The sequence below is a fragment of the Phascolarctos cinereus genome, unplaced genomic scaffold, assembly GCF_003287225.1.
Source record: "Phascolarctos cinereus isolate Bilbo 61053 unplaced genomic scaffold, phaCin_HiC Scaffold_9;HRSCAF=440, whole genome shotgun sequence".
In the NCBI taxonomy this organism is placed as follows: domain Eukaryota; kingdom Metazoa; phylum Chordata; class Mammalia; order Diprotodontia; family Phascolarctidae; genus Phascolarctos; species Phascolarctos cinereus.
In genome coordinates, this window is record NW_027556402.1 from 56,071,794 (window position 1) to 56,096,658 (window position 24,865).

General features: G+C 35.7%; 1 protein-coding gene across 1 annotated transcript in view; it reads right to left on the minus strand.

The window, feature by feature from the left end:
* The window catches only part of NDST4 (N-deacetylase and N-sulfotransferase 4), a 343,262-nt gene that overhangs the window by 316,937 nt on the left and 1,460 nt on the right, over positions 1 to 24,865 (minus strand). The window lies entirely within an intron of this gene.

Consider the following 24,865-nt stretch of genomic DNA (forward strand, 5'->3'; position numbering starts at 1 on the left):
CTTTAAATCCAGCTCTCTATCCAACATGTACATGGCCTCTAACAAAAATGAATATATGTGTATATATATATACATATATATATATATATATATATATATATATATGTATATATGTGTGTGTATATATATATATGTATGTGTGTGTATGTGTGTATATATATATGTGTGTGTATATATATATGTGTGTGTGTGTATATATATATATATATATATATGTGTGTGTGTGTGTATCAAGTAAGGCCTTTCCTGATTCCAGATTACTAGTACTACCCCCCCTCAAATACCTCATACTTCCTCCTTTGTGTATATATTGCATCTCTCCAGCAGAATGTGAATTTTGTGAGATGCTGGACCAGGGATGTGTCAAAGCCAGCACTGTCTCTTGAGAGTTGATACATTTTCAGTGTGAGCACCAGCACAAAAAACATCAGCAAATGCTGCAAATCATGGTTTGATTTATTGTTTTGTTAATTGTCTAGACTTTAAAAGTGATGGAGAAAATAGTAATAATGCAAATTCAACTTAAAAGTGTGTTATAGGTACCTATTCCCCCACACACACTTCTACCAGGAAAGTCAGTTGTTTTACATTTACCAGCACAACCTTGACCTGAACTACATATTTTCTTTTGATCTCCAGGATGCCAAAGAGGCAGCACGGTGTGCAATAGAGAGAATGTTGGTCTTAGAATCAGTAATACCTAGGTTTAAGACCTATCTCTGACATACACTACTTGTATGATTATAGGTTATTGAATCATCTTTGTGCCCTTAAGCAACTTTTGAAACTGAGTTATCGATATCGTGTACTGATGAAGTCACAGGTCTGGATGAAAAAAAAAATCCCATGAGTCTAGTGCATAAGAGCGCATAAGAGTACTTGTTAAATATTTCAAATTGTATTGAATTGAAGCAAGTTTATGCAATCCTTCTATAAAATCCAACCAGCCAACATATTACAAAGCTGTTTTAGTTCACAGAAAAAGGATGAGGGGAAAAATATCTTCACCTTTCCATATCTATCCATCTACAAGAATGAATGATGTCACTTTGTGAATATTTTTTAACAGTTTGAATAACGATGATGACTTTAAATTGTTTTATTGCTCTAATTGCTTTTTCTCCTGGGGTTTGGTTGACAAAAGCATATGTAGAGTGGTGTAAGTAATTCTTCGACTAATGGAAATGCATTATATCTGACAGCTTTTGTGATATGTTTACTGCTGCACCAAGGACTTTCAAGGAAATAATTATGTGACTCTCTCTATATTCAGGTGACCTGGATTTTCTACTGAAATACTCAATCAGATTCCATTTCCCAATCTAGTAATCTATTTCCTTTGTTTCCTGCCAAAGTTTATTGTTAGACATTGAGTTTTAGAAAGGTCACTTAATTTTCTGACTTTCATACCTGGAGCCACTAGTATTTAGGATGACAGGGTTCTCTGGTCGGATAAAATGGTAAATGCTGCACTCATATCAATACAGCATTTTCAGAAGTATTTCAATTTCAACAACCATTCCAGGTTTTATTTCATTATAGAGGTAATGGTCTAAGGTGAAATTGTACTCCACAGGAGCTCAAATCCTTTTGAATATACAGAAATGAAAGAGTTCAAAGATAAGCATTTACTACATATTTGGTGAATTGAAAATAAATGCTAAAAATTGAGATGGCAAGATTGACAGGAGGGTTTCAATCAGGCATGGAAGGTGTGATAGGGCTCAGGAAGGTGTCATACTTTGGTCATCAATCTGACAACCACTTGTCATTAATAAGGAGCTTTTTCTAGGTACTCGCCAGTATGTATGATTATTTAGACTATGGGCTGATCACTGGACACTGTACACAGAGAATAACATAGAGAGAGCCCTGACCCTCTGGAAACTTAAAACCTGATAGACAACATTGATAGGATTGTTTTCATGCCAAATTAAATTACTCAGATAAAGGTTGTAAAGATTTAATAGTGAATATATGTCTAGGCAACTTAGAATAAGTAAATAGCTAGGACAGAGTGAAATTAGTATCATCCATAAACTTTGTTTTTTTTTCCTTTTTTTTCTTTTTTTGTTAAAGCTGTCCGCCTTTTCTTTACTTCCTTGTATGTTTGCTCTTCCACTGTGCACTTTTTCCTTTATTTTTCCCCTCTCCCTTCCAAGAAGGCCACAATTAAGCTTGGATGTATGTGTGTGCACACACACACGCACACACACACACACACACACACACACACACACATACACTATATACTCAAACTCATATACGTAAGACCATATTATGCTTATTTCCACTGTTTCTCTATAGGTGGATAGCATCTTCCTTTATAAGGACAGGTCTTTCCACATTTTTCTAAATCTACCAGCTCATCATTTCCTACACCACAACAATATTCTGACCCAATCACATTCTATCTGGAAGACTGTCCCTGAGAGGTTTTTTGGGTTTTTTTTGTTTTTTTTTTCCCGTTTTTCTTCATTCCCTCTATTCTTGGCTAAATAGGTTTTATTTATACAGAAAAAAAATAATTTAAAATAATCAAAATTATCCTTTTTACACTTCAACATTGATCTTACCTTATAACACGGTTTAAGGTCTGATACTACTGAATCTACCTCCTTCTCACCCTATTCCTATCCTTCCTCACTCCACTTTACTTCTATCTGCTATCTTGCCCTCCCATTCCTTAATCCACTCACCCTCCAAGAATCTCTCCGTTATCTTCTCCCTCCGCCCTATCCACTTACCTTCTCATTTCTTAATTTAGAAGATTTTTATACCCTTGCAAATATATATGTTGTTCCCTCTTTATCCCATTCCATTAATCTACACACACTTCTCTACCCCCCTTATCGTATTCCCTATTCCTCTCTTATACTCACCTCCCCCTCCTTATCCCCTTGCCCCTTTGTTTCTTTCTGCATTTAGAATATATATACATACATATATATATATATGTATATATATATATACACACACATATACATATACATATATATATTTTTTCCTCCTTAACCCATTCCCTATGAGAGTAGGGTTCCAGAACTATCAGCTGTCCTGCCCCATCTAATTCCTCTGTATCATTTCTTCCTCTTGAACCTCATTTATATGAGAAAATTAATCTTTTTGCTTTTTCCTATATCATTTTGCTTTTTAGAATCACATCATACTCAGCTGTATCCCATTCTTTCAAACTACCCAATTACTAATGACAGTCTTAGACATACGATTTACATTTCCATGTATAAAAGTAAGCAATTTGTTCTTATTGAGTTGCTCATAATTAGTATTTGATATTTAGCTTATATTTCTCTTGGATCTTTATCAAATTTTCTATTAAGTTCTGTTCTTTTGCAATAAAATCTAGAAATTCTGTCAATTCATTGAATGTCCATTTTTTTTCCATTCAGGATTATACTCAACTTTTCTGGCTACGATATTTTCAGACATAATCCCAGTTCTTTTGCTCTTCAATGTACATACAGTGTTCCAAGACCTGCAGTCTTCTAGCATAGCCACTGCTAGGTCTTGTGTAATTCTAATTGTGGCACTGCCATATTTGAATTTTTTTTTCTTGTTGATCATAATATTTTCTCCTTGAGCTGGGGATTTCAGAATTTGGCTATGATATTCCTTTGGGTTTTTCACCAAGGATCTCTTTGAGGTGGTGATCAGTGGATTATTTTCTCTTTGTACTTTCCCCTCTTGTTCTAACACTTTAGGGCAATTTTCTGTAATTATTTCTTGTATTATTGTCTCAAGATTCTTTTTTTTTTTTATCATAGCTTTCAGGTAGTCTGATTATTCTCACATTTCTCTTCTTGATCTGTTCTCTACATCAGTTGTTTTTCTTATAAAAAGTTTCACATTCTCTTCTATTTTTTTATTCTTTATATTTTGTTTTATTATTTCTTGGTCTCTTATAACCTCACCATCTTCCCCTTGTCCAGTTCTAATTTTCGGGGAGTCATTGTCTTCCATAAGATTCTGGATCTCTTTTTCTAGTTGGTTGACTTTCTTTCACAATCTTCTTGTTTTTCTTCCTCCTCAATCTCTCTTATTTGATTTTTGAAGTCTTCTGTCTTGAGTTCTTCTATGCACTCTTTTCGGGCAGGTGACCATTTGATGTTAGTCTTTGGGGTAAGAGAGGCTTTTATACTTCAGTATCCTTTTCTGAAGATTAACCCATGTCTTTTCTATTCCCATAGTAACTGTTTATGATTGTATTCCTTCTCCTTTGTCTACTCATCTAAAAAAAAATAGCAGCTTGTTATTATAACCACTTTTAATCCTGGGGCTTAGGGGGATGGTGCCTCTGGGGTAGAGGATAGTGCCTCTGGTCCTTCTTACTGCTATTTTTTGAACTTTGTTCTGAGCCTAACCTCTGCACTCCTTTCCCTCTCCAAGTCACAGCTAGTCCCCCACGTCCATCCCCCAGCACACTATGCTGGAAATGCTCTTGCTCCCTGAGAACCTTCCAGTGGCTATGAACTTCAGTTCACAGAACTACTACTGCACACACCAGGCCTGTGCTGGCTCCTTCTCCCGGAGGACTATAGCTCAGCAGCACGGTTTGGCTTGGCATCCCTTGTCAGCAGAGGTTCTCTCAATCCTCCCCCACTTAGACACCTGACTCTCCACACTGTTCTGGAAGTGAAAATTCCTGTGGCTGACTTCAAAGCTACCTGACAAGCCAGTTGCCCCCAGGGCTCACTGCTTGCTGTTTCAGTGGAGCTAGTCTGGAGGTGTTTACACTTCATTTGGCCAAAACCTCCATCCTGGAATATTTCTTCAAATCTCCAGTTGTCCCAGGAAGACCGCTGTTCTGCCCCAACTCTCGTTTATTTTTGTCACTCTACTGACACCCTGAGGCATTATTTTGCCTTGGTTGTGGAGAAAATCTGAAGAGCTTGAATTTTCTGACCTACTCTGCCATCTTCCCAGAATCCTCTCTCATCCACAGACATGTGTGTGTATGTGTGTGTGTGTGTGTGTGTGTGTGTGTGTGTGTGTGTGTGTGTGTTTGTGACAGCTGGGGTTAAGTGTTATGTGTCTGAGACCGGATTTGAACTCAGGTCCTCCTGACTCCAGCGCTGGTACCCTATCCACTGTGCCATCTAGCAGAATAGACTTTCAAAATTTAAAGGGGCCATGGCCTGCTATCTCTCAATCTTACTATGTCCAATTTCACAAACATTTATTATGGAACACTTGCAAGAAACGGAAGGGAGGCAGTGGGACCTCAGACGACTTTTTTGAGTAGAAAAGAAATGAACACTTCTTTATTTTGGGAGAAAGCCAATTTAATCTTCCTTAAGTACCACAAAACCTCTGATTGGGATCAAATAAACTGACTCAGCATTAGTGACATAAAAAATACAAATGAAGACAGCTGTACATATCCAGACTTCATTTTCAATCAAAATATGCCAAGCTATGGTTTTAAGACCTGAAACTCATAATTTATGGGAACTTTATGGAATATTAGGGAACAAATATTCAGGATCTGGCTCCGTTCCCTGACAAGTACTTTACTTGGGCCAGTATGCAACAATAGCAACCTACATCTTTGCTATCAAAAATATTCTAAATGATCCAACATGCTCTATGAACCTGGGATGGGTTTCCCCTCTCATTATGCAGCACTGAAAAGAGAAAGGGTTACCTAGGGGAAATATAAAAAGCTTCGATGAATTAAAACCAATAGTATATTACACAAGGTGAGTATGATAGGCTTTTTCTTGTAAGGTAATTTTTTTTTGAATGATTGTTACATAGGGACTTGAGGATGAAATGAGATTTGATACACAATTGTAATCTGCAAGGGATATGTCTATAAAAAAGTCTAAGAGTTGGAATTTTTTTCATTTCTCTTTAGAGTAATGGGCATAAGTTTAAGAAAAATGTGCAGATATAGAAGGGCCTGTGGAATTTTCTGCTTTAAATCCAAAAGGAGATCACATTGTTTATATGTTTGTGTACCTGATTAGATATAAAAGTAAGAAGAGGAGGAACTACAAATTACAGTGTCTTTGAATAAGGAAAATAATGCTTTGCTCTTGACATTCATCTAGAGATCTCACTCCTTTACTTTACCTATATTAATTTTTAAGTAATTTGTCTTGGGAGTCCTGCTGTGATAAATTAATCTTATACGTCAGATTATTAAGAAAGGAGAGTAAAATATATTTCACTCTACATAAAAACTTTTGAAAAAGTTCTATTGGGTCAGAATTATTGAGAAAATACAAGTGTGTTTATTTTTTTATTCCCATTCCTTTGGTGCTTTGTAAAATGTAAAGTCCTGTTGTAAAGGAAAATTGATTTATCAGATTTATGAGAAAAACTCATAAAGCTTCTTGGACATCAAATAGCTTTTTAAAATGTCATTTTGAAGAGTAATGTGCAAACAAATCATAAACATACAGATTATATTTCAGTTGAACTACATTCGGATCTCAAATTAAAAGGAATGATGCTTAGAAAAACATGCTTTGGCTTTCTTCAAAGCCCAATTATTTATACACACACACACACACACACACACACACACACACACACACACATGCACACACACATATGTATATATATATATTATATATATATATATATATATATATATATATATATTATATATATATAAAAGAAGTGAGTAATTAAAAACTTAGATTCTTTCCCCTATCATTAAAACACACACTTTGTTTTTTGTTTTTTGTTTTTAACAAAGTGGACTTCCAGGATGCAAGATGGTGGAGTAAGAAATAAAAAACCCAGAAAATATCACCCCAGGAAAAACCCTGGAACAGCTGAGCCATAGAAAGATGGGATGCAGCAGTCTTTTAACCTGGGAGGCTTGGGGGATTGACGGGAAAGGTCCCTCTCACTTTGGTGGAAAGCACAGTAGCACAGAACAGGAGGGTCCTAACAAGCCAACTGCAAACCCCACCTTGGCAAACCAGAGGGAGATCCTGAGGCCCAGGGTGGAGGAGCAGGCAAGTGCCAACTCTAGGACCCCCTGAATACCATGGCAGAGGCAGGGGAACCAACAGCCAAACCTCCCCGTGCTTCAGCACGACTCCAGGAAACACAACTCCAGTAAGACAGGCTTCCTCTAGCAGCCAAAACTTCTGGTGCTTTAGAGCAGCTGTCCCTCCACCATGGAAACTTCATTGCGGCTGATCCCAGCTCAGCACCAGCTATGCTGTCAGACTCCTACAGCCTCCAGGTGCCAGCACCTGAGGTCCCAGCACAAAAAGCCAGTGACCAGGTGACCAGGCCCCCAACACAAGAAGCCTGGGTCACTGCCCTCTGTGCTCTAGCAGGAGACCTGAACTTTAAAATCCGGGAAATAGGCAAACACCATGAGCAAAAAGCAGAAAGAGACAATGACCAGAGATTCTTTCTATGGGGACTGGGAAGATCTAAACAGAAATTCAGAGGAGGACAGCATTGTCAATATACCCACATCTTAAACATTAAAGGGGAATATGAACTGGTCTCAAGCCCAAAAAGCTTTCTTGGGAGAGCTTAAAAAGGAATTTAAAAATCAAATAAGAGAGGCAGAAGAAAAATTGGGAAAAGAAAAGAGGTATGAAAGATAGAGTCAATAGCTTGGAAAAGGAAGCACAAAAATTGAATATAGAAAAAAATACCGTAAAAAATATAATTGGCCAAATTGGGGGTGGGGGAGTCAATTGAAGAAAACAACTTAAAAAGTAGAATTGGCCAAATGGAAAAGGGGACACAAAAACTCACTGAGGAGAAGAACTCCTAAAAAAGTAAAATGGGCCAAATAGAGAAGAAGGTACAAACGCTAATTGAAGGAAATAACTTGTTAAAATTAGAACCGGGCAAGTAGAAGACTAATGAATCTATGAAACATCAAGAATCACCCAAACAAAATCAAAGGAATGAAAAAATAGAAGAAAACATCTAATACCTCATTGGAAAAACAACTGACGTGGAAAATAGATCTAGGAGAGATAATTTAAGAATTATTGATCTACATGAAAGCCATGATCAAAAAAAGAAGCTGGACAGCATCTTTCAAGAAATCAATAAGGAAAACTGCCCTGAGATCCTAGAACCAGAAGGCAAAATAGTCATCAAAAGAATCCACCAACCACCTCCTAAAAGAGATCCCAAATTGAAAATGCCAAGGCATCATAGCCAAATTCTAGAATTATCAGGTTAAGGAGAAAATACTGTAGGCAGCCACGAAAAAACAATTTAAATATCATGGAACCTTAGTCAGGATTATGCAAGACCTTGCAGCTTCTACATTAAATGATAAGGGCATGGAGCTTGGACTACAACCAAGGATCAAACTACCCAGTGAAATTGAACATAATCTTTCCTGGGAGGAGATGGACATTCGCCAAAATAGGGGACTTCCAAACCTTCCTGATGAAAAGACCAGAGCCCAACAGAAAATTTGATCTTCAAATACAAGACACAAGAGAGGCATAAAAAGATAAACAGGAAAGGAAAAAAAAGTTATTCAATAAGGGCAAACTGTTTATATGTATACAAGGGAAAGTTATACTTGTAACTCTTGAGAACTGTATCTTTATTAGGACATTTAGAAGGGGTACACATAGACAGAGGGCATAAGTATAAATTGACTTTGATATGATGATAAAAAATCTAATTAAGTGGTGAAAAGGGATTATACTAGGAGAAGAGGAAAGGAGGAGGCAGAAAAGGGTAAATTGTATGACATGAAGAGACACAAAGACCAAATACAGTAGAGGGAAAGAAGGGAGGGAGATGAGTCTTGGTTGAACCTTACTTTCATCAGATTTGGCTCAAAGAGGGAATAACATACTCAGGTATAGAAATCTAACTTACCCTATAGGAAGTAGGAAGGGAAAAGGGAAAGAAAAGGTGTGGATAGAAGGGAGGGAAGATGTAATAAGGGAAAAGGGGAAGAAAAGGGAGGGAGCTGATAGAAAAGAGGATGGATTGAGGGCTGTGGTTCTTAAAAACAAATCTCTAGTGAGGAGGGAAAAGGAGAAAGGAGAGAGCAAAGCATAAATGGTGGGTGGAGGAAAGGATGGAGAAAAAGACAGATAGTGATCATAACTATGAATGTGAATAAGATGACTCTCCCATAAAACAGAAGCAGATAGTAGAGTGAATTAAAAACCATACTCCTACAATATGTTGTTTACAAGAAACATTTGAAGCAAAGAGATATACACAGGGTAAAGGTAAAAGGCTGGTGTAGAATATATTATGCTTCAGCTGAAGTAAAAAAAAGCAAGGATAGCAATTCTGATCTCAGACAAAGCAAAAGAAAAAATAAATCTAATTAAAAGAGATAAGGAAGGAAACTACATCCTTCTGAAAGGTACAATAGACAATGAAGTAATATCATTACTAAACATATATGCACCAAGTGGTATAGTACCCAAATTCTTAGAGAAGCTAAGAGAGTTACAGGAAGAAACAGATGACAAAACAATAGTGGGGGACCTCAATCTTCCCCTCTCTGAAGAAGAAAAATTAAAGGAATTAGAATTGGCAAAGAAGAAACAAAACTATCACTCTTTGCAGATGATATCATGGTACACTTGGAGAATCCTAGAGAATCAAGGAAAAAAACTACTTGAAATAATTAACAACTTTAGCAAAGTTGCAGGAATATAAAATAAACCCACATAAATTATCAGTATTTCTATATATTACTAACAAAGCCCAACAGCAAGAGATAGAAAGAGAAATTCAATTTACAGTAACTGTAGGCAATATAAAATATTTGGGAGTCTACCTGCTAAAACAAGCACAGGAACTATATGAACACAATTACAAAACACTTTCCACACAAATAAAGTCAGATTTAAATAACTTCAAAAACATCAGTTGCTCATGGGTACAATGAACTAATATAATAAAAATGACAATTCTACCTAAACTAATTTACTTATTCAATGCCATACCAATCAAACTACCAAAATTTATTTTACATAGCTAGAAAAAAATAATAATGTAATTCATCTGGAAGAACAAAAGGTCCAGAATATCAAGGAAATTAATGAGAAGAAATGCAAAGGAAGGTGGCTTAGCCATACCAAATCTTAAATTGTATTATAAAGCAGCAATCATCAAAACTACTTGGTACTGGCTAAGAAATAGAGTGGTGGATCAGTGGAATAGGTTAGGTATACAAGACACAGTAGTCAATGGATATAGTAATCTACTGTTTGATAAACCCAAAGACTCCAGCTTCTGGGATAAGAACTCATTATGTAACAAAAACTGCTGGTAAAACTAGAAAACAGTATGGCAGAATCTAGGCATAGACCAACATCTTACACCATATACTAAAATAAAGTCAAAATGGGTATCCGATTAAGAAATAAAGAATGATGTTATAAGCAAACCAGGAGAACAAGGAATAGCTTACCTGTCAGATTTATGAATAACAGAAGAATTTATGACCAAACAAGAGAGAACATTATGAAATGCAAAATGGATGATTTTGATTATATTAAACTGAAAAATTTTTGCACAAACAAACCCAATGCAACCAAGATTAGAAGGGAAGCAGAAAGCTGGGAAACAATTTTTACAGCCAGTATCTCTTACAAAGGCCTCATTTCTATAATATATAGAGAATGGAGTCAAATTTATAAGAATAAAGTCATTCCCCAATTTAATAAATGGTCAGATGATATGAACAGGCAGTTTTCAGTTGAAGAAATTGAAGCTACCTATACCATATCACACCTATCAGATTGGCTAACAAGACAAAAGAGGAAAATGCTAAATGTTGGAGAAGATGTGGGAAAATTTGAACATTAATGCATTGTTGGCAAAGTTGTGAACTGCTCTAACCATTCTGGAAAGCAATTTGGAACTCTGCCCAAAGGGCTATAAAATTGTGCCTTCCCTTTGACCCAGCAATATTACTTGCAGGTCTGTATCCCAAAGAGATTATACAAAAGGGAAAAGGATGAATAAGTACAAAAATATTTATAGCAGCTCTTTTTGTGGTGGCAAAGAATTGGAAATTGAGGGGATGCCCCTCAATTGGGGAATGGCTGAACAAGTTGTGGTATACGAATGTAATAGAATACTACTGTGCTATAAGAAATGAGGAGCAGGTGGACTTCAGACAAACTTGGAAAGACTTATATGAACTGATGCTGAGTGAAGTGAGCAGAACCAGGAGAACATTGCACACAGTTACAGCCACATTGTGCAGTGACTAACCTTGACAGACTTAGCTCTTCTCAGCAATGCAAGGATCTAAGACAACTCCAAAAGACTTATGATGGAAAATGCTATCCACATCTACAGAAAGAACTTTGGAGTCTGAATGCAGATGGAAGCATGCAACTTGTTCTTTTTCTTGTTGTTTTGTTTTATTTCTTCTTTCTTGTGGTTCCTCCCATAGGTTCCAATTCTTTACAACATGACTAATGAGAAAATATGTTTAATATGAATATATCAGTACAGCCTATATAATATTGCACACCATCTTGGGGAGGGAGAAGGAGAAAATTTAAAACAAAATCTTATGGAAGTGAATGTTGAAAACTAAAATTAATTTAAAAAAATAAATATTTACAAAAGAAACACACACACACACACACACACACACACACACACACACACACACAATATAGCCAGCGTAGATTTTGCTTTTTGTCATAGAGTTTTTCCCTAGAATAGTCATCTGTCTTTCTCAAAGACAATGCTTCATAATTGTCAGTGTCCTGTACTATGGTGACAATTTATTTTGGGGTCTTTAATTTTTTTCAGAACTTGTGGCTGACCTTATTAGTCTCTTTGAATTTATTAATTATCAATTATATAATATATAATAATAATATAATAATATAATTATTAATTGCAGAAATCATTGCAATATTTAATATTTGACCATAATATCCATCAATATTTTTATTTTTGTATTTTGAAACTTAGGTATAAGTTTGTAGATCTTTCAAAAGTTTGTGCTACAAATTGGTATATTGTGGACACAGAAAATTTGCATTTTATGATAAGAAAGACAATCCTATATGTGTAATAAAAGCCCTATCAGATGTAGCTATTCACCTTCATAAGAAGCACTAGGATAGAGTTCTGTTTTAAGTGTTGGAATGTTTTTAAGAACCTGAGATTTGGGTAAAGCCCATATTTTTAACACATATTTTCCCACTGACATCATATGACCATGAATCATGGAACAGCGACCCCTACAAAATCAGAACGTTGTAACATAAGGGGTAGACTAACATACATTGCCAACAATGACTTATGGTGAGGAATGGTTTAAAAACTTCATGAAGGACATGTGTGTCCCCAAAAGAAGGAAAGACAATCATATGGTAAGAGTAAGAATTACAGATGAATAGCCAGAATGTCATACTGGTATATTAAAACTCTCAGGGAGGTATTTCTACCAGGTTGGAGGATGAACACATGAAAAATGAAAGGGCACAAACCACACAAGATAAAAGCGAATAGATGGACTATATGCAGCAACAATCCAAGGATCTGATGGCATGGATCTAACAAAATAGTAAACTATGAATGCCATTCTGCAAAGTGGGAAACAAACAACCAAAACCAAATGAAACTTTTTCATTATTTGCCATTTTAGCCATCTTAAATTCTGAAGCTCTAAGAACCTATTTCATGTTGTGGACCTGTGCCTTAACAACTCTTTGTGAAATAGTAACTTTAGATTATTCAAAGGATTAAAAAATTAACTGTTCAAAAATTATTTTCTAACTTACTTTTTTTTAAAAGCAAAGGACTTTTCTCAAATTAGATTCATAAACCATAATTCTATCTCTGCACTTCTGAGAGCAAAAAGAAATGGTATGTCAAAATTTATGAGAAAAATTATAAGATTTACACCAGTAACTTCTATGATTCCTTTTCCTCCATCACAAGATAGGTATTCTTTTGGCCATGGTAATAGAGGTCCATTCTTTTATTTATGCTTAAATATGTCCAAAAGAATGCTCTAGAACACCATTCATCAAAAGTAGCAATAAAAACAAATTTATCAAGTACCTACTATGTGCAAAGATCTGTTTTAGACATTGCCGATGCTAAGATAACACTGATAGAATACTTTCATTCTAAAGCTTATATTCTGCTAAAGGTTAAATTTAAGTAAATAAGAGAAAAATAATAATGATAATTGGAAGGATGTGGCCATCTTGTGTCCTTCACAAAAATGAAACACTTCAATATATCTCATTTGTCTCCTTTGTTAGTAATTTAAAACCTTATGAGTTTTTTTGTCTAATCAAATGGAGATAATTACTTCATATCCTTGAAAACAATATCAGTTCAGCCCTCCCCCTTCTCATTTATTATTATAAATCACTAGATGTTTTTCATCAATGGTCCTTTTTTTTCCCAATCCTGTAATTATTTTCAAAATGTCCTCCAAACTGTCCTATTAGAGCTTTATGTAATGAGGCCCCAGGATAGAACAGATATAAGGGCCAGACCAATGCCAAATAGCTTGAGCATACCTTTTCATACCATGTTTACATTTTTAACAAGATAGCATTTCTGATAAATAGTAGTTGAGATTCAGGATTCAGGAAATCAGTTATGGGGAAGGCATTTCTCACTAAGACAACTACAATTAATAATAATAACAATAACAACAAAACATATAGTCCATAGATGCTTAACTTCACTATTTCCTAGGTATAATGTTGTAACTCTTTGTACCCAATTTATAGAAGAAGCTGAATCTAGAACACTAAGTGATAATAATAATAGTTTAGCATTTATGTATCATTTTAAGCTTTGCAACAGCTTTACAAATATCTCAATTTATACAAACAACAATCCAGGAAAGTATATGCTATTATGATGACCACATTTGAAATGAGAAGGCAGACAGAGGTTAAATGAATAACATGATAAGAGTCATCCTACTAAAAACTGTCTTAAGCTAGATTTGAATGCAAGTCTTTTTGGATTTAGGTCCCTTACTCAATCCAATGAGCCATGTACCTGCCTTTATTTTGATGGAATATTCTGTACAGAGGAAAAAGAAAAAGTTGTATGTATATTTAAAGTCTTGCCTAATCCCAGGCACACAATAAACACCCAAAACACTTAGTTGTTGAATTTGGTTACATAAATAAAGCACCTATAAAGTCCATGCCCTTTGACCCAGAAATTAAACTAACATATATATCCCAACGATATTATTGACAAATAGAAAAGTGCCACATAAAACAAAATACTTATGACAACTCTTTTCATGATACTAAACCTTGTAGATGGATAAATATTGAAGGATGGCTAAGTAACTGTGCTACATGAATGTAATGATACGTGATGTTGCTATGAGAAATTATAAGTGTGATAAATACAGAGAAGCTTAGCGTGACTTAAATACACTGATGCATATTGAAGTAAGCAGAGCCAAGAAGACAATTTACTCAATGACTGCAATAATATAAATGGAAAGAATAACCACAGAACAATTTAAACTGAATGTGATGAAAATATAAAGAACAAAGTTGGTCACAAAGAAGAGATAAGAAGGACATCTGCCCCTATTCCTTTGAAGAGATGTGTGTAAGTGTGTCTGTGTGTCTCTGTGTGTACATGCCTGTGTATCTATGGAATATACAAATGTGAAACATTGCATAATACATCAGTTTATTTTGATATGTTGATCAATTTTGCTGATTTTGTTTTCTTCCTGTTTAAAAAAAATCTTTATTATAAGGCATGATCTTCTGGAAGGAGGAAGAAGAGAAATCCAGGGGATTGAAAACAACAAAAAAAACTATTTTAAAAATATGCAACTTTTGAACCAAACTGGATTGAAATACCTACACCCACAAATAGACTTTTTAAACTGAAAGTTCCCAACTATCTTCCTCCAGAATGTACAACCAAGTTACCATCTTCCATGATGATTTCATTGACTTTTGATTATGCCTGATTTTTTCCACCAGAATTATACTGCTATGGCAGTCATTTAATTTTCTCTAGTTAAACATGAAGGCTTTTCTGTATCTTTTGAAGATTATCCTAACAAAATCACAAAAACCTCTAACTTCTTATCTGAACAAGGATTACAAAAAAAGCAAGCCAAAGACTTAAATAGCCAGTCCATACCTCCAATATTCTCAAAGAAAAACAGCAGAGATCCATTGAACAATAAGAAGATGGTTCCATAATTTCATTGAGACTTTTAAAACACCCAACTAAATACAAGTGAGGCTTTGTGAGCATTAGGATTTCAGGAAAATTGAACAAAGGGACTGCATTGTGATTTAGCGTTGCTGTAGCTATTACCCATCTGAAGCAATTATTATATTGCACTGTTGCCTTGTTGTATGCTTTTATCAAGACCAATTCTCATAGGTTCCTATTTCTTATTGAGGTAACTACTTTAACTTACTCATGGATGTTTAATTACATTCTTCCCCAGGTATATTGGAAGACTGCTGTAACTCTCAGTAATTATTCTATGGTAGACTATGTAGACTAACCAGTACTTTAATTTAGATGTTCTATTCATTACTAGCTAGCCTATTTGAAATGCTAATGTATTCTGGAAATGTCCACTCTCTAAATAAAGGCTGATTTGAATAGTGAATTCTTGAAAATACTAAAGGAAATGAAACCTTATCTGGAAACTAATTTTAATCTGAAAATTTCTTATTTAACATTTATTTTATGGAAAACAATGGATGGTCACATAAAGAATAGCTCTTAATGCAAAATATAAATTATGAACACTTTTGATCCCACTTCTGAAATCCTTTTGTTCATGAAGAGCACTGTCATCAAGAAATAAAACACTTTTAGTAGAATAAAAGTCGGTTGATGGAATAGGCTGAGCAGAACATGATTTCTAGCCAAAATAATTAACAGAGAAGATTTAGATCCCCTCTTCTCTTGACACTTACTCCCTACACATCACTTCAGTTTTCAGAGGAATTTAAGATGGTGTCATTTAACACACATCACAGTTAGATTATGCTACTCCTGCTATAGACATCCCAAAAGAAACTTGCAGCATAGTGGAATCCTAAAATATAAAACATTAACCAATAGGTTATACAGAGCAAGGAACTGTGTTTAAAGGGCTTTATGCAATATGAATAAATTTATCCTTTTTACGTATAGCTGTTGGTCATGGAACACAACACTCTCTGAAGAATCAAAATTGAGGACAACTCAAAAGTCAATAGAGTGGTGCATGGTGGATATGATGATTCTTCAATGCATTAGAGTCAAAGGATTCTGAAGGAGAAGTGAACTTATGAATGTTACTAAAGAAGATGGGGCAGGACCTCCAGGAACCAAGACGGCAGAATGAGTTGTAAAGTCATGTAACTCTCCCATTTTCATCTCCAAACAACCATGAAATAGTGCCCTGAAACAAATCCTGGAACAGAAAAACCAGCAAAAAGATGGAGTGAAATAATCTTTTAGCTCAAGAAACCTTAAAGATCACCAAGAAAGGTCTATCTCACTTGGGTAAAAGGGAAACTCAGACCAGAACGGGGAGCATCCTAGCAAGCCAGCAGCAAGTCCACTTCAGCAAACCAGCCATAGATCCTGAGCCCCAGTGTAGAGGAGAAGCAATGGCCAACACCAGGACTACCCGGATGACTCAGGGAGGCCAGAGGAGTGGGAAGACACCAGGTCTGAGAACTGCCAAGTGCTTCAGCACAGTCCTGGGCAAATAGGCAGTCAACAGCAGCCAGATCACCAAGTGCTTCAGTGTAGCCCCGAGGAAATGCAGAAACACCCTACTAGCTTCAGCACATGCCAGACACCATCACTAGGACCCCAGCTCAGCACCAGGTAAGCTGCCAGACCCTTATGGCCTCCAGCAATGCCACCCACCTTCCCCACACTACACCTTAGCTCAGTGCCAGCCATGAAAGTCCCCTGTGTGCCTCAGGGCAACATCAATGTAGCATAAGGTGAAGAGTTAATGCCTGCAGTCCCTGACAGAAGACGCCTGAGACAATGCCTCTTCTACCCTGGGTGCACAGCTCAAATTTAAAAGACAGGAAAAAGGCCAAAAAGATGAGCAAAGAACAACAACAACAACAAAAAGAGTCTGACGATAGGAAGTTATCATGGTGACAGGGAAGATCAAGAAACAAACTCAGAAGAGGACGACAATGTTAAAATGCTGATGGGTAAATCCCCAAAGAAAAACAGGAAGTGGTCTCGAGCCCAGAAAGAACTCATGGAAGAGCTCAAAAAGGAGGTTAAAATCATATAAGAGCAGCAGAAGAAAAATTGAAAAAAGAAATGAGAGTGATACAAGAGAATTATGAAAAAAAGAGCCAACAGCTTGGAAAAAGAAAACTGTTCAAAAAGTATAATTGGCCAAATGGAAAAGGAGATACAAAAATCTAATAAAGAAAATGACTCCTTAAAGAGAAAAACTGGTCAAATGGAAAGAAAGTACAAAAGCTAATTGAGGAAAATAACTCCTTAAAAGTTAAAATTGGACAAATGGAAGCTAATGATGCTATGAAACATCAAAAACAAATTCAAAAGAATGGAAAAATAGAAGATGTAAAATACCTCATGGGGAAAAACAAAAACAAACAAACAAAACTGACCTGGAAAATAGATCCAGGAGAGACAATATCAGAATCACTGGATTACCTGAAATTCATAATCAAAAGGAGGACCTGGACTGCCTCTTGCAAAAAAAATCAAGGAAAACTGCCTTGATGTCTCAGAACCAGAAGGAAAAATTGGCATTGAATGAATCCACCAATCACCTCAGGAAAGAGATCTCAAAATAAAATCTTCAATGATCATTGTAGCCAAATTTCAGAACTATCAAGTCAAGGATAAAAAAAAAATATTTAAAAAAAGCAATATACAAAGAAGATGGGTTAGTCACAAGGTAAGAGCAAGAGGAAAGCAATGGAAAGTCTAAATGTTCCAGTGGTATTCTTCTAATGTCAAGAGGAAGCAAAGAAGGTGAACATAGATTTGGCTATTTGAGTAGATGAAGATATTTTTGACATTAAGGTATGAGTTTTCAGTCACCTTTTAAAGAATGGTAATAGATTGCAATTATCAAACCATAATTTCTTCTTTTAGAACCAATGACAAGCACTTTATGACATCTACCTTTGGTTAGGAGTACAATTTATGGCTAAGGAACTGTTGACTGCTTCTTTATAAAAGCTAACTTTGGCTTCTCTGAAAAAAAAAGTTGTAAGCAAGTGGATGAAAAAGTTCAACCAGGTTTAAAGTACTCATGTAAAACGTTATCCAGTCTTATGATCAACGTTGGCCTGAAATAATCTGAAAGTGATGCCTATTCCAAATAAGTATATCCTGTAGTTTCCTATAACTAAAAATCAAGACAATATGAGTTTGGGATTCTGTTTTCTTTTAAAGTATAATATGCACAAGAATATAGATGAATCCCTCCCTAGGATTAATGGCTAATTATAAAGTATTGATTTAGCGAATTTGTTATAATAGTATTTGTGGATGGTATATGGCAAATATTTCCACTGATTTCATGGTGATATGTACTGTCTTATATAGACTGCAGGACTGAAAATAATCTTGAAGAATATCTATTCCATTTTTAAAAAAGAGAGAAATGGAAGCAAAAAGGTGTTAAATAATTTCCACAAAGTTATATCAATTAATAAGCAATTATTTAACATCTGTTTTGGGATAGGCACCATTCTAGGTTAGTAAGTAGGACAAAGGTTAAGCTTTGCTTAGAGTGTGCGTGCTTAATAGGCTTATAAATATTAGCTTCTCCACCTCCAGGAGGCGCTAAGGTGCCATTTTTTTTTTAACATGAAACGTATGAAGGAGGAAGAGTAACATGTCAAGGAGTAGATGTGTAACAGACATACCAGAAAGTTGTACACTCTGGAGTATTTAGCCAATGAGGAAACAGAAGAGGGACTTGGGGCTGGGATTAGAGATAAATAGTGAGCTCCTACTTTGGTACAATGTGTCCTAGGCTGTAAGACACCCGTGGTTGCAACTGTGTAATAAACTGGGCTTTTAACTTCATCCCTCCTGAGTCTGAATGAGTTCCTTCTCACAAGTGATAGTAGAAGTAGTCCTGCTAGTACTGGTACTAGTACCAATAGTCATAGCAGTAGAAATATGGAGAACAAAAAAGTCAGTTGCTTGGAGTACAATGAATGGGAGTGACACCCAATAAGGCTAAATAAGTTGGGGCAAGTTGGGGTCAGATTATAAACAGCTTTAAATGTCAAACAGAAGAGTTCGTATTTAGTACTAGAGGTCCCAGGGAGTCATTGGAATTTCTTGAGTAGGAACAGAGCATGGTCAGACCTTTAGGAAAAGCAAAGGCAGTAAAGATCTTTAATTATAACATAGAAGACCTATGGTGTGACTTATTTCCCCTTCACATTGCCCAAGTGAACATAACAACAGAGTTCTACTGTATTTAAGGGCCACTAAGTGGTACAGTTCATAGAGTGCCAAGCCTAAATTCAGGAAGACTCCTCTGTGAGTTCAAATCCCCCTTGTATGATTAATAGCTATGTGACCTTGGGCAAGTCACTTAACTGTGTTTGCCTCAGTTTCCTCAGCTGTAAAATGAACTGCAGAAGGAAATGACAAACCACTCCAGTATCTTTGCCAAGAAAACCCCAAATGGAGTCACTGAGAGTCAAACATGACTGAGAAAACTGGACAACCCAACATTGTATTTACAAATCAAGGGTATACATAACAGTTTTCAGGGGGCAGTGTGGTATTATAAAGAGAGAGAGAAAGAGAGAGAGCACTGGATTCATGCTTAGAAGATTGAGGTTCAAATCCCAGCCCTGTCACTTATCTCTGACCTTGAATAGGTCACAGCCTTTCTGGGCTTCACTTTCTTTATCTATAAAACACAGGTTCCCAAAGTGGGTGATGCCATCCCTTGGGAGATGCTGGGGGGCAATAGTAGCCTTGGGTGCAATTGGGGGATGTTGAATAAATATAAAGGAGTGGTGAAAGCATAAGGAAAGAAGAGAAGAGAAGAAAACTTTTAAAAACCACTCATACATGTTTCATCTGTTGTGTAATGAATTAAAGTCGTAGTGATTACATTACTTTCCAAACAAACACACTAAACGCAAGTTATAACCAATCTGCGGTCAAGTCTGCCAACAGCAGGTAAGCATGTCACACTTTGTTGGGAAGTCCAGCATGCATTGACAGGAATATGTGTGTGTAATTTACAATATGGAACCATGACACAATATTGCATCATCAAAATTTCAATGCATAAAAACCCCATAAATTTACAATAAATTATTAAATTTAAGATGTCATTTTAATATATATGTAAATATGTTATATTATATATATTTGAAAGGGTACAAATTTCAAAAATAGCAGGAAAGGATTAAATAAAGTAGATTTCTAGGAGAGCACTGAGTAATTTTTTTTTAAGGGAACAGTAGGCCAAATAAGTTTGGGAACCTTTGATCTATAAGATGAGAGGACTAGACAAGATTACTTTCAAGTTTCCTTCCAACTCTGTTCCTTCCTGTTATTCATTGTGCTATGATGTTATCAACTATATTGGTCTAAAACTATATGAAATATTGTTAGTACATTATTAGAACAACACTCCCCCCCCACACCCCTTAAAACATTGATAGCACTAATTCACATTTGACCATTTGAAATTGTGCATGTTCCTCCTATCCAGGTGACTAAGATGTGTCTCAGTTAACTCGGGTTAACTGAGTATTTGAGTATTTACACACTTTCTCCAGTAATCATTGGCCAATCATGTCCTTCCTCTTTTAAGAACGACACTTTAAGTAACTTTGGCCATTTTTTTAAATGAAAGAAGGACCTGCTTGATATGCAAAGATTTTCTTTGCCGTGCTTCAAAATGGGCATTTTAAAAAATTTATTTATTTTGCCATTTTCTAGAAGCAAGGAGGACAATATCCTGAATACCAAACTTAAATTTCCAATGATGTTTAAAAGTTTACCATTATCATCCATTCACATCCTTGTCTATCTCTCGTATAGTTACTGTGCCATTCTGACTGGGTACTGAGGGTTATCTGTGGATCTTTTAGAGTTAAATCTATTTATAATACTCTTACTTCAAATTCTATGTGAAAGAAAATATGAAACATTTAGGAAAATGCCCCAAATATTATATATGGCATTTACTTTTACAGGCAAATTCAACTTGATTTACAAAAGTGAATTTTTGGACATAGATAAATTATTACATGGCTTTATTCCAGCTGGATATAAACTCCTCTGATCATAAGACAGTATCATAAATCTAGAAGCTGGATGAAACCTGAGGCCATATAGTTTAGTTCCTTCATTCTAGAGTTGAGGAAACAAGGCTTATGGAGGTTTGTATTTATCTAGCATCAATTACTAATCAATTTATTTTATAGTTTGTTAAAATATAATATAGTTATGCCACCAACCTTTGAGATTTAAGAAGATAGAAGAGAATGAAGAGGAACAACTAGATGGCTATTGAAATATTAAAGGTAAGAGAAGACTTGGATGGTGGCAGTTAACATGTTAAAAAAGGGAACAGATGCAAGAAATATTGTAAAAAAACCTGACTTTTTGATTTGATTGTGGTTTGGGGAAGAAGAAAGAAGTAAATCATTAGTGCGGTGTAAGGGAAAGAACATTAAGCTTGGAGTCAGGGATTTACATTTAAATCCAGGCTCTGCCAATCAATAATTTGAACAAATCCCATAACTTCCTTGAGCCTGTTTCCTTTGCTGTCAAATGAGGGGGTTAGATTAGATGACTTCTAAGGTACTTCTCAGCTCCAAATCTATGTCCCTATGAGTAAGTCTAGAAAAAGAAATAAAAATTTAAATATAAAATAGGCTTTCATCTGGCCTATTTGTGAAAAGATGATGAGTTTGATGTTTCAACCCTGTTTCTACTTATGTCTGCTTTATATGTAGAGAATCAGGTACAGCTTAAGAAATTAACTCAAGGATAAAGAGTATTATTTTTCTCATATCAGGAGAATTGTGTATATGCGAATATTTATATATTACTTAGATGCTACTGAAGGACAATGAATATGGTCCAAAATTCATTGCAACAAGGAGATCAGGTTGGATTGTATATATAAAGTTGTGTAGTCAGGTAGTGATCTCAGGTGCCTTACTATCATCAAAACCTATCTCTTTGACACAATATTTTACTGGTAATGCATTGTGGCTATAAATGATGGCATATCATCATCCTGGAAGAATTAAAATTGCAAAAGGCAATAGAAAGGTGAGTAGTGAGTGGTAGCGGGCTGTAATGATTTTACTAAGGACAACTTGGACAAAAGAAGGTATATGACACATGACTGCTAATGTTGATGACCATAAAAGAACATGGAGAAGTAAGTGGCAAGGATGAAAGAAATGCGCTGGTATCCCTGAATTACTAAATGAACCAGAGAAAAGCTTCAAAGCTATTTGGTAGATCCTTTACAGAGGTTATATGAGACAACTTGAACAAGAATCACAGAGGATGGGAGGGTATTAAGGAGGTATGATAAACATTAGTGTTTTGGAGGCAATCATAGAACATCAAAAATGCCAAATGTTCTAAAGTAGATTATAAACTCCTTTATGATAATGCCTGTATCTTACTTATCCCCTAATGCCTAACCCAGCAACTTGCAAACACCGCATATTTAATAATTGTTTGTTTTTTTCATCAAATGCAATGTTCTTGCTCCAGGGCATTTTGTTATTATAAGCTGAATCATGTCGTACAGTTTAAATGTTCATTGGCAAATAAGATACCGTATTAAAGGGTGCACCACTTATACGGTGGGAAGAGGCATAATGAACAGTAAGTCTGGCTGCCAAGTCATAAACTTAGGTTGTGCCATCTCTGACACATACTGTCTGTGTTACCATGGGCAAGTCACCCAGCCTTCAATGTTCCAGGAAATTCTCTCAGAGCGTAAGTTGTAGAATAGCTATTGACTTGCAATGGAGGATAAAGTTGCCTCATTGGTAGTTTCTTACAATGATAAAATGACAGGTCCAGACCCTCTCTCCATCTCATTAAAAAAAAAAGGCAGGGGGCAGTAATGGTAGGTGGCTATTTTCTGTTCCACTTAGAAAAGATAAGCAGGGAAGCATTTAGAATGCCCACAGAAATATTTAATTTAGAGATTAAAAGAATGTTTTGAATTGTTACAATGAGTTTCAAGTAAGTTTATAGAGTCTTTTTAGGGACTTTTTAAGATTTTTTGAAATCTTGCTTTGAAGCAAATAACTCACATTCCATCAATTCTTTACTCTGCAAACCCATTTCTAAGTTTTAATATGTCCTTGAACCTCTTTCATATGATTCAATAGGAATAAATGCAAACTTTGGAATTTGAGTTGAAAAAATCAAAAATTCAAGTAAAAAATAAGGGAGACATTCTTCACATGAAAAATGACTATGGAGTTGATATGAGGCAACAAGGATGCAGGGGAAGCTAGAAAGTCTAATGAGATGTTAGGTCACATTAATAGAATTGTAGTGACCAGAATAAAGGAGGTCTCACAGTAGGCAGCTGTGATCAGAGCATATATGGAATGTCATGTAAAGGTGTACTTAGAGATGCAATGACATATATGAGGTCCCCCTACCCTAAAGAAAGGATCTTAGGTTTATGTAGGAAGATAATATGCACATAAAGAGCTTGGACTATGAAGTGGGCTATCAGAAATTCACACATATTGATCATGTATGACATACCCTTTTCCTGGCTTCCACCCTCTCAAAGAACATTGACTTTAACAAAAAGCAAATTGTAATACCAACTATAAGTTTGCTGCCTTTCTTAAGGCTAGAATGTAATTTCCAATTCTAGGCATGCTGGCAAACCCTCTTGCTAAGAACAATATACAAATCTATAAGCACACCATATGTGTATCTCAATATAGCTCTATTGTTCTTCCACAGTTTGACCTTGCTCCACTGAAATGGGTCTATTTTCTGTCTCCTGGACCTGCCACATGCTTTCTTGCCTCTTTTCCTTTGTATACATCATTCCCTATGCCTTGAATGGTCTCTCCTCACAATTCTGACTTTGAATCCTTCAAGAACAAACTTCAATCACTACTTCTATTAATTTCCAAGTTGGATAAGGGTGCATTGAGAACATGCAACAATGGAGAACAAGGGTTTACAAAGGGTATCTTTGGATTATGTTGTTCTAATGGTTCAAGGAAAAGTCTTTTAGTTTCGTACCATTTTCATTGGCTTTACGGAACTGATTATGCTAAAACTATCTTCCACATGGTTCTCTTCTAAAAGCTCTTGATTCCATGAGCCCATGATAACATACTTCTGAACACTTCCATAGATAACAGAAGTACATTTTCCCTTTTAATTAGTGAGCCAGTAGTGATCCCTTTCCCCTCCTCTGATCTCAGAGCACTTTTCTGGTACCTTTTTTTAATGAAATTATGATATTATTAGATGCAATGCACTCACTCACTGGCATGTCATCATTTATCTTGGTTTTGAAAATATTCAAGGATAAAGATCATGTTTTATGCCTTTCTCAGTACCTAGGATAATTCACTACATACAGGAGGTCCTTAATAATCTTTTGTTCAATGAATAAATGAAGCAAGACATTCTGTGCATCTGAAGTTCTTAAACATTTTGGGGGGTTTACTGCCTTGTTCTCCTGTCAACCTCAGCTGGCTTCAGAAAAGAAATAAAAATTAGGATAGCTGATTGATAAAACCCTTTGGATGCATCCAGTATATCATTCCAAACTGTATGATGTGGTCGTAAAAATAAGACAAGGTACTGTAGGTCCTAACAGTGCTCCCTGGATAAAGAGGAAGGATAGAAGGTTTATGGACCTCTGTGA